At 47.5% G+C, this 10,611-nt stretch overlaps 1 pseudogene; it reads left to right on the top strand.

Moving 5' to 3' along the window:
* The first annotated feature begins 7,577 nt into the window (after positions 1 to 7,577).
* Positions 7,578 to 10,261, top strand: LOC133100116 (elongation factor 1-alpha, oocyte form-like; annotated as a pseudogene).
* The last annotated feature ends 350 nt before the right edge of the window (positions 10,262 to 10,611 follow it).

The raw sequence follows: 10,611 nt of genomic DNA, 5'->3' as shown, positions 1-10,611 counted from the left end.
CTGTTTGTGTAGACACCGGAGAAATCCCACCTCCTTTCCAACCCTAGTGCCCCTGGGGGTTTCTAGGACTGGGGGATGACAGCACCTTCTGCTGCCTTCCTTCAGAATACAAAGATTTCAGAACATGCTGAAAAATACCCAGCCCGAGAATTGAATCTCGTCCCCTGTTATAAGCAGAATTGTGTCTCTACCTCTACCCCCCGCTCCCTGCCCCAGAATTCATATGTTGAAAACCTAAGCCCCATAACCTCAGAATACAACATTATTTGGAGACGGGGGTCTTTAAAGAGCAAATGCAGTAACAACGTGGTCATTTGAGTGAGCCGCGATCCAATGTGGCTGGTGTCCTTGTAAGAAGAGTTTAGGATATGGGTATGTTATCGAATCAGGCCCGGATGCTCACCGCTTACAGAATCAATACTCACAAATGGTAGAAAGGGAAGGTGCCTTTAATCAGAATGTCGGCAATCTGGGGAGATGGTGGACTCAGCGTCCCCCAAAAACCACCTCCGAAGATTCTGCTTGGTCATGAAAGCTTTTGAAGGGAAACAAGGAAGTGATCTCAGTTAATCATTGATGGGGGGTCAGAGTCATCGACATCCCCCCACTGTGTGCAGGCTTGTCGACTCCTCGTGATCTTCCTCTAGATGTTATCCTGTTCACAGTTTGGTCACACAGTTTGTTCACCAGATTACTGAAGGGGAAGCTAGGGAAGAGATCTGGTTATCTGTTGATTACTTATTCTTCATTTCTACCTCTTTGATCTACAGAAAGAACCGACAAGTTAGGCAAGGTATTGTGTGATTAAAAGATTTGAAAGATGTGCTAGGGCTGGAGAGGAGTAGAGCATGGGGTTGGAAAGAGCTGCTTACATGTACACAAAGAGGGAAGACAATGTGAACACACAGAAGAGGACAGCAATCTACAAGCCAAGGAAACATACCTCAGAGGAAACCAATCCTGCTGACACCTTGATTTCAGACTTCCAGAGTCCAAACTGTGAGAAAATAAATTTCTGTTGTTTAAGTCACCCCGCCTGTGGTACTTTGTTATAGCCACCCTAGCAAACTAACGCATCCCCAAAAGTAAAAACTGAACAGACAACTTTAATTTTCAAGCCCTGACAAGATATTTTTGAGTAGCCAAGTAGTGGATGGTCAAAATGGGTCAGTTTTCCCTACACCAAGAATGCATGGCAAAAGGAACGTACAGAGACTGACAAAACTCTGCATAATAATATAATGTTCTACTTCTATTATGGTGCCAACAAAAAATCAATTAATAGTCAATCTAAGAAAGAAACAGAGAACTTTATTTGAGCCAACCTGAGGATTATAACCTGGGAGAGAGTCTTTCAGAAAGTTCTGAGGACCGTTTCACCCATTAGAGTCAAAGCAGTCATATACATTTTCGAGACAAAGGATTATACATCAAAGTAACATACTGACAGTTTATATAGTCCAGATCTGCATGTACAAGGTGGGTAGTGGGCCATCGTGACCCCTTACAGGATTGAGAAAGGAGTGTTATCTCCTAAGGAGTTACCTTTCTTGCACCAGGAGAAAATTGCTCTTTTCAGTCGAGCAGGCATTCCTGTGATTTCTAAGGAGGTCTGGTTAGGTGTAAAGCAGATGCACAGTGCACACCAAAGAGGAGTAGTACCCCAAACGAGCAGAGAGAGAATTTTATGTTTAAAAATGTTCTAGTCCTGCCTTCAGAATAATTTTATTTCACCGATGGGCCAGAGTACTTCAGTGGACCATGTTGCAAGTTAGAAATATGCTTCATTTCCTCAATATGGATTTAGATTGTAGTGTGTGTGTGTGTGTGTGTTGTTAGTGTGCCAGTGTGTCCAAGTGCCCTAACAGTTATAACTAGGATCACCCAGAAAGCTGAAGAGGCCCATGTGCACCTCTCCCCAGCTAAGAGACTTTGAAGAGGACAAGTTAAAGCTGATCCTAAACTATTCTGTTACATTTGAGACTTGTTGGTACAACTCAGAGACTTTGTGAAATGTACTGATGGGATTTCTGTGTTCCCAGCACTTAGGGCCAGAAAAACCCCTGTGAAAAAGAAACAACAGGCCCAAAATGAAGTCACTTGTGTTAAGGTCCCAAGTCAGCAAACCAAGACATAATACCCAACCTAACCACAACTACACCCTCCCCCCAGATTGTAACCTTTAACCATTCCACCTGGAATTACCTGGTTAGCACCCAATAGGTCCCTTCCGTTCCCCTTAGGAGGGCCAGCCTGCCTAAAACAATGCATTTTTGGCTAATAGTTTCCCTTTTCTGCCCCTCTCCACCTTCCTTTTCTACAACTCATTGGAGCTCCTTTTTTATTGCTAGATGGAATGTTGCCTGATTCATCAATCACTGAATAAAACCAATTTAATCTTCAAATTTACTCAGTTAAATTTTTGTTATTTAATACTCCTAAGGGTGAGGAGCAGGATTTCCATTAAAGGGTGATGGTTTTGTATGCTCTGAGCTTTGAAGAAGAATGCTCTACCTGAGGATGGAGATCCTGGCTGGGAATTGGGGTGTGCCCCCCACTGCCCAGGGTTCCCCTCTGAAGGGTGAATTCTGCTCATGCTTTACCATTGACTTTGAGGACAACCATTTGGTTTTTCTTTAAGACCATTTCCCCTCACCCCCATTTATTATCATTTCCTCTAGTTAAGCTAGCTCTTTGGTAAAGTCTGACACACCCATTCATTGACTCTTGGGTGATGATGTCATGGGAAGCAAAGGGTTTGGACAGTAAAGGGGGTGTGTGCACTGCCCACGCCTACCGCTCCACTGATGCCCCACAAAGGGGCAACTTCCTACTGGGAGCCCTGTGCCCTGGGGGCAGGCAAAGAACCAAGTGGGAGCTGGGAAGTGGTGAAGAAGGGTGGGCAGCATGGAAATTATGATCTCAGTGACTCAGGGACCTTCAGGGGAGGATCTTGACTTTGGGGTTATAAGTATGGGTTGCAGATATGGGAGAAAAAGGAATTGCCCTAATAAGCCTTTTCAAAAGTGGGCTAAAACTTCCTCGTAACCCTCAGTCCCTGAATGGAAAGATGGAAAGAGCTGGATTTAAGGTAGATTGTTTCTCCTGCATGTCTGGCAGTCTGCCACCTGGACATTCTCAGGACACAACTCTGTTTAGGAGAGGACAGAGGCCCCGGAGGCACGTTGCTCCCCAGGACTTGTGCATGAACGCTTGGGCAGTCACAGGTGGCTAATGGGGTCCACTTGGAGCCCTTCTCTGAGGCCTATCTGCACTCACTAATGCAAGACACAGGAGAGCATATGCTCCACAGACACCTGGGCAATGCCTGCAACCCTGGTCCTGACCATCAGGGAATTAGCGAAGATTTATGCTGGCTCACACTGTTCCCCTATTCTTTCTTCTTTCTACTGCAGTAAAACCTGAGTAGTCTCATGTAATTCTGGCCCTCAATAAACCATATCTTTTCTGTCTTCCATTTTCAGGAAAAAGAGGCAAAACACAGGTAAACAAGCTATGATTAGGAATTTATTATTTTAATCATTTTTTTTCAGGGCACAAAGGAGGGCAAAAATAATACCTTACTTTACAAAGTCTTTACTTAACAGAGTGTTTTCATATCTGATAGCTCATGGTCTTCACAGTCTCCAAGGTCAGATATTATCTCCATGTTATAATTAAGGAAAATAGGGTTCAGAGAAACTGATTGATTTGTACAGGCCACACGGTTGGAAAGTGATAAACTGGGCCTCAAATCCAGTATTGTGACTCCACATTCCACACTCTTTAATATCATCTTAGCATTTATCGAGTGCTTACTATGTGCCAGGCTTTACATTGAAAGGTATGATTTATTATCTCATTAAATTGTGCACACTTCCCATTACAAACAGAGCCTCTGAGCCACCTCCAAATCAAGGTCACGTCCAAGATCAGCAGCATTTGCAAAGTGTGCCAGGGGGGCTTCCCTGGTGGCGCAGTGGTTGAGGGTCTGCCTGCTAATTCAGGGGGCGCCGGTTCGAGCCCTGGTCTGGGAAGATCCCACATGCCGTGGAGCGACTGGGCCCGTGGGCCACAACTACTGAGCGTGAGCGTCTGGAGCCTGCGCCGCGCAACGGGAGGGGCCGCGATAGTGAGAGGCCCGCGCACCGCGATGAAGAGTGGCCCCCACACCGCGATGAGGAGTGGCCCCCGCTCGCTGCAACTAGAGAAAGCCCTCGCACGAAACGAAGACCCAACACAGCCAAAAATAAATAAATAAATAAATAAAAAAGTGTGCCAGGGTAAGTCCCTATTCAGAAGCTTCTTTACTGATGGCTCAGGGAAAAGAAACAATGCTGATTATAGTGACTCCCGGGGTGTGGAAATCTGTTCTGGGCATAGGATCTTGAAGTTGAGCTTGAGTCTAGACTTTAAGAGTCTAGACCAGTGCTGTCCAATGGAACTTTCTGTGAGTTCTAGTGGAAATTACCCATATCTGCACTGTCCAATACAGTGGCCACTAGCCACATGTGGTTATTGAGCATGTGAGATGTGGCCAGTGTGACTGAGGAACTAAATGTTTAAATTTCATCTAATATATATTGCTTTAAATTTAAATACCCACACATGACTGACTAGTGGCTGCCATATTGGATAGCAGAAGATTCTAGACTATCAAATCATGCAAACTTGAATTCAAATCCCAAACCTGAATGTCCTAAATTCCCTAAGCACCAGTACCCTAAACTGGGCATAACAAGATCTACTTAATAGAGATAATGGATGTAAAGCGTCCAGGAGAAGGCTTGGCACCTAAGAGCTGCTTTTTATTTGTCACAGTTGCAATCTCTTGGTTAAAGTCTCTAATCCCTGCCAGATGGTAAACTCCATGAGGGCAGTGACTCTACCTTATTAACATACGCATCCCTAGCAATTAACACAGCCTGAGATAATAAAAATATATATTGGTGTCTCTTCCTTGGCTCCTGACCCAGGACTCCTGAAACCCTTGTAATTTCCTAAGTGATAAGAACCCTAGGAGCATCTTTTGTTCTAATATTTGGTGTTTGACCCTGTCCTGACATAGGGCTCCTAAATCCCATGTAAATTCCTAAGTGATAAGAGCAGGGCAGTTGGACTTTATTTTGTTCTAATGGGGTGACTCTGGGTGGGCTCCCAGATGACTCCAGGCTGGGCACTGGGCACTAGAAAGGTCAAGTCATAATTAGAAGCTTGGAATTTTTAGCCCCTTCCCCTTTCTTCAGAGAGGGCAGAGGGGCTGGAAATGGAGTCAATAATAGATCATATCTACGTGGGGAAGTTTCATTAAAATCCCAATTGCATAGGATGCAGAGAGCTTCCAGGCTAGTGAACACATCCATACCAGGAGGCTGACACACCCCAGCTACATGGGGACAGAAGCTCCTGTGCTCAGGACCCTCCCAGACCTCACCCTTTGTACCTCTTCATCTAGCTGTTCAACTGTATCCTTTATCATATCCTTTAATAAACTGGTAAATGTGTTTCCCTTAGTTCTGAGATGCTCTAGCAAATTAATCGAACCTGAGGAGGGGGACGTGGGACCCTCCAATTAGTAGCCAAGACAGAAGTTGTGGATAACCTGGGGACCTGCTACTTGTGATTGGCATCTGAAGGAGGATGGGAGCATTCTTGTGGGACTGAGCCCTCAGCCTGTGGGATCTGACACCATCTCCAGATGGATAGGGTTAAATATTGAGTTAAATTGTATAGAACACCCAGCTGGTGTCCTACAGAGAATTACTCGTTGAGGTGGAAACCCTATACATTTGGTGACCAGAAGTGTCAGCTGTGTGAAAGTAGACTCACAGGAGAAGGGGAAATTGTAGGTTTTTCCAATTTACACAGTATACATAATAGGTATTCCATACATATGTCTTGAAACGAATTGAACAAAGGATGGCAAGCTGGGCTGAAGCAAGGCCAAAAAGGATGATTGGTGCCCACTGTCTCCTCTGCCCTCAAAGTGCATTTTTCCTGAATTGCACTTGGAGGTAACACCATCTGCCGGTATTGGAAGATATTACAAGAAACGATACTATAAAATTTGCGATCCGCTGTTGTAAAGATGCAGCTGAGGATGTTGTTCACTCTGTTAAACGGTGAGATTTTTATGAGGATATTTAGGATAAATCTAAATTTTATATTTACGATAAAATTTAGGATAAATCTGCCTTAGGGTAGATTATCACCACTTGAGCAGTTACATTCTGTTTTATATCGTGACACTCTCAACTATATAGTGGTGAAGTTTTTGTGTTTGCATTGGGTACCACAGGGTGTCTGAAAAGTCTGGGAATGTAGGATAAACTTATTTTTAAACAGCATGTTAGTTACTTTTAACTAACTGACTAGTATGCTGACTAATATGGATGTGTCCAAAATAAATGCACCACGGAATTCCAGATTGTTAATCTGAAATAAAGAATAAATACATTATCTTCCCTGTGTTTTGAAACTTTTATTTTTGCCACTCTGTTTTATATTTATTGTACATTTTTCAGATTAACCATTAGACCCACTGCTTAAAATTTAGAGGTACTTTACTTGCAAAGATGTCTGGAGGGGAAGCATAGGATTTGAAAAAGTAACTGATCTACTGTCTAAAAATAAGCTTACTCTACATTTCCTGACTTTGAACATCCTGTAGAAAGCTTGCAGCCAAGCTGTGGGTCAGCTTTAGTCAGGCATTTGTTGTTGTTGTTAAGAACAGAAACCACTAAAAAAATTTTTTTACTAAAAATAAGTTCATTCATTCATTCATTAAATAGATAAAACAGAATCCACTCAAACTAACTAAACCAAGAAGGGAGGGTGTCTGGAAGAAAATACCATCACACTGACACTGAGAGTGGTCTCTCTCCCAGGAGAGAGTCTGATTAGCTTTGTCCGTGCAATACTTTGCCCACCCCACTCCCCAATTCCTGGTCCAGTCGGCAGTGGCAGCAGAACCGGGTCCATCACAGCACAAACTTGGCCACAGCAGGAGGAAAGGGAAGAAGTGGCTGAGACTGATTTATCCTTAAGTGATGTCTCCTCCATTCTTTATGTTTTAGGAGTCCTCATAAGCTATCTTAAATATTTTGGGGAAAGATGGAAAAGAGAGGTGGCAGGAGGGACTGAGGATTTGAGGGAGCAAAGATGCAATTATCATTTATTTAACAAACATTTATCAAGTGCCTACAATATAAAACCGTATAAGACACAGTTCTCATAAACCCAGTGAAAACTTACTCTTGGTGCCAACTTTGGCACAGGGCAAAGGTGACCAGCACTTGCTTTTCAGCTTTTATCTTCTCAGGCCTGCATGATAAAAGCCAGCTATGGACCTGGGACTGTGACCCTTGACAGGGTGTAAGCCTGGCAAATCTTTCACTTTTCAGTTGACGCTACCACGTCCCAGGCTCCGGGCTAGGCTGTGAAGTGGGGAGGGGGGTGCTGGGCAGGAGCAAAGTAGAGGGGAGGAGAGGAGAGAGGCAGGCTTGGCATGCTGTGGCCTCACCCGCCCCGTGCTCCCCTCTAGCAGTGACTGAAGGAAGGAACCCGCCGCCATTGACAAAGAGAAGACCCATATCAATATCGTTGTCATCGGCCACGTGGACTCTGGCAAGTCCACCACCGCCGGGCATCTCATCTACCAGTGTGGGGGGATCGACAAGAGGACCATCGAGAAGTTTGAGAAGGAGGCAGCCGTGGTAAGGCACCCACGCGCGGTGTTGGCCTCTAGGAGCTGGGGTGGGGGGATGGATGTCCTGCTTCTCGGTGGGTCCAACGCAGACAGCAGGGTGCACTGTGAGGTCTAAGGTGCCACTGAATTCCCTGGGATAGGTCAGGCTGCTCGCCATCAATGTGCTCTACTCACTCCCCACCCCTCCCCAGATGAGTAGGGGCTCCTTCAAGTACGCCCGGGTGTTGGACAAACTGAAGGCAGAGAGAGAGCGTGGCATCACCATCGACATCTCCCTGTGGAAGTTTGAAACCAGCAAGTACTACATCACCATCATCGATGCCCCATGAACATGATCACGGGCACCTCCCAGGTAAAGCAGCCCTTGTTCCCAGGGCCCTCCCTTTCGGATGGGGGCGGGGCGCGCACAGAGGAAGGGAGGAAACTCAGGCTTTACTTCCGGGACTCTGGGAAGGAGGGTATCATAAGCCTTAGAAGGTTTTCCTCATCCATGCCAATCATCAATTCTGAAAGAACCAGAGGACAGACTCTGTGAGGCTCAGATACGGGCCCCTTTTCAGGCTGGGGCAGGGACCAGGCTTTCTGACGCCCAGACAAGTAGATCACTTGGGGTCTGTCTGGGAGGAAGGAACTAAAAGTTCATTTATGGGACTAGGTGAGAGTTTAACTGGGAGGTGGGACCTCTGCGCACAGCAGCAACCAAGGGACCCATGAATTTGTCAACTTCTGGGGAGCATCCTGTCCCTGAGCTTTCCCAAGGGGCCCGGGACTGCCCGAAACTCTAGCAGGCTTCCCAGCCCAGCCGGCGCCCCCTCCCCTAACTAAGCCCTTGACCCCATGGTGTCTGTGTCCTGCAGGCCGACTATGCAGTGCTTATCGTGGCCGGCGGCTTAGGCGAGTTCAAGGAGGGCATCTCCAAGAACGGGCAGACCCGTGAGCCCACGCTTCTGGCCTTCACCCTGGGCGTGAAGCAGCTGATCGTGGCCATCAACAAGATGGACTCGACCGAGCCCGCCTACAGCGCCGCGCACTTCCAGGAGATCACGGAGGAAGTGAGCGCCTACATCAAGAAGATCGGCCTCCGTGGCCTTTGTGCCCATCTCGGGTTGGCACAGCAGCAACATGCTGGAGCCCAGCAGCGACGTGAGTGCGGGCTGGGTCTGCGGGCGGGCGGGCGGAGTGGGTCCTGGTCCTGGTCCTGGGGTGGGTGTGCTGAGAGCAATGCCCCGGGCTCACCTCCACTACGTTCTGCATCCTCCCGCAGATGCCCTGGTTCAAGGGCTGGAAGGTTGAGCGAAAGGAGGGACACGCCACCCAGGTGACACTGCTGGAAGCTCTGGACTCCATCCTCCCGCCCACTCGCCCTGTCAACAAGCCCCTGAGGCTGCCTCTGCAAGACGTGTACAAGATTGGAGGTGAGGTGACAGGGCTTCTTGAGGAATGAAGGAATTGACAATGAGGTCCGGTGTCTGACTTGCTAGGGTTCAGATCCTGACTTCTGAGCTGTGATAAAGTGTAAAGCCCCCAGCGTTTCCAAATTATCTGATACACAGAAGAAACAGCCAGTCCTGTAGGTGGCCTTGGTCCTTGAGCCCCAGGACCAAGGGACTTCCCCAGAAGCCAGTTCTCACTGGGTGGGTCTAGAATCTTTCTGACTGCCCTTCTTCCCATTGCACAGGGATTGATACTGTGCCCTTGGGCCATGTGGAGACTGGCTTCATGAAACCTGGCATGGTAGTCACCGTTGCCCCCAGCAACGTCACCACTGAGGTCAAGTCTATGGAGATGCACCACAAGGCCCTGCCCGAGGCCCTGCCCAGTGACAAAGTGGGCTTCAACGTGAAGAATGTGTCCGTGAAGGACATCTGACATGGCAACGTGGTCAGAGACAGCAAGAACGACCCCCCCATGGAGGCCAGCAGCTTTGTGGTGCAGGTAGGTGCCCAGGAAGCCAAGGGCCTTGGTGCTTGGTGGTGATGGAAATGCTTCTTAGAAATTAGTCCCAGTTCAGCGGAAGCCCCAGGTTGGTTGAGGGTTGGCTCCAGATCACAGGTGCCATCGGATTTCTTCTAATTCCATCCTCCTCCCCTGCCAGGGGATAGTCTTGAATCACCCAGGACAGATCCATGCCAGCTATTCCCCGGTGCTGGACTGCCACATGGCCCACGTCTCCTGCAAGCTTGCTGAACTGGGGGAAAAGATTGACCGGCGCTCAGGCAAGAAGCTGGAGGACAACCACAAGGCCCTGAGGCCGCCATAGTGCAGATGGTCCCTGGCGAGGCCATGTGTGTGGAGACCTTCTCTGAGTACCCATCTCTAGGTGAGCCAGGGACTGATGGCTGCTGAGTTCTGGGAAGGAAAGCACCTCTGACTGAGGCCAAGGAGCCTTTTTCCTTCAGTGTCACTTTACAGAAATCTCCTTCTTCCTTCCTCCTCCAGGCTGTTTTGCTCTGCAGGACATGAGGCAAACAGTGGCCACTGGAGTCATCAAGGCGGTGGAGGAGAAGACAGCCTCTGCGGCCAAGTTCAGCAGTGAAGGCCAGCAAGAAATGAAGTGTGTCCTCGGCAACCTCCACTATATGAGATACTTCTGTCTATTGACAGAATAAAATTAATAATAAAACTTAAACTAGCTGTCTTGGTTTCTTCCAAGGAGGACAGCATCAGGTTAATGAGGAAACTCTGGGTAGAAGAACAACTAACTTAAGGCCCATAGGCTTCAAAGTTTTATGCTCTGGGTGGTGAACACAATTCAGGGTCTTACCTCCTTCTCCCACCCAGGGCTCTTTCCCATCCTCTTCCCGTTTCCCTCAAACCTAATCACCTCTGGCTGGTCCCTCTGTGAGGAAGAGGAATTGTTTTGGGATGTGATAAAGTGTATTCACAATGGCATAGGGTAGAAT

This window comes from Eubalaena glacialis, chromosome 10 (assembly GCF_028564815.1).
Source record: "Eubalaena glacialis isolate mEubGla1 chromosome 10, mEubGla1.1.hap2.+ XY, whole genome shotgun sequence".
Taxonomy (NCBI): Eukaryota; Metazoa; Chordata; class Mammalia; order Artiodactyla; family Balaenidae; genus Eubalaena; species Eubalaena glacialis.
This window is presented reverse-complemented; position numbering and strand designations above follow the sequence as displayed.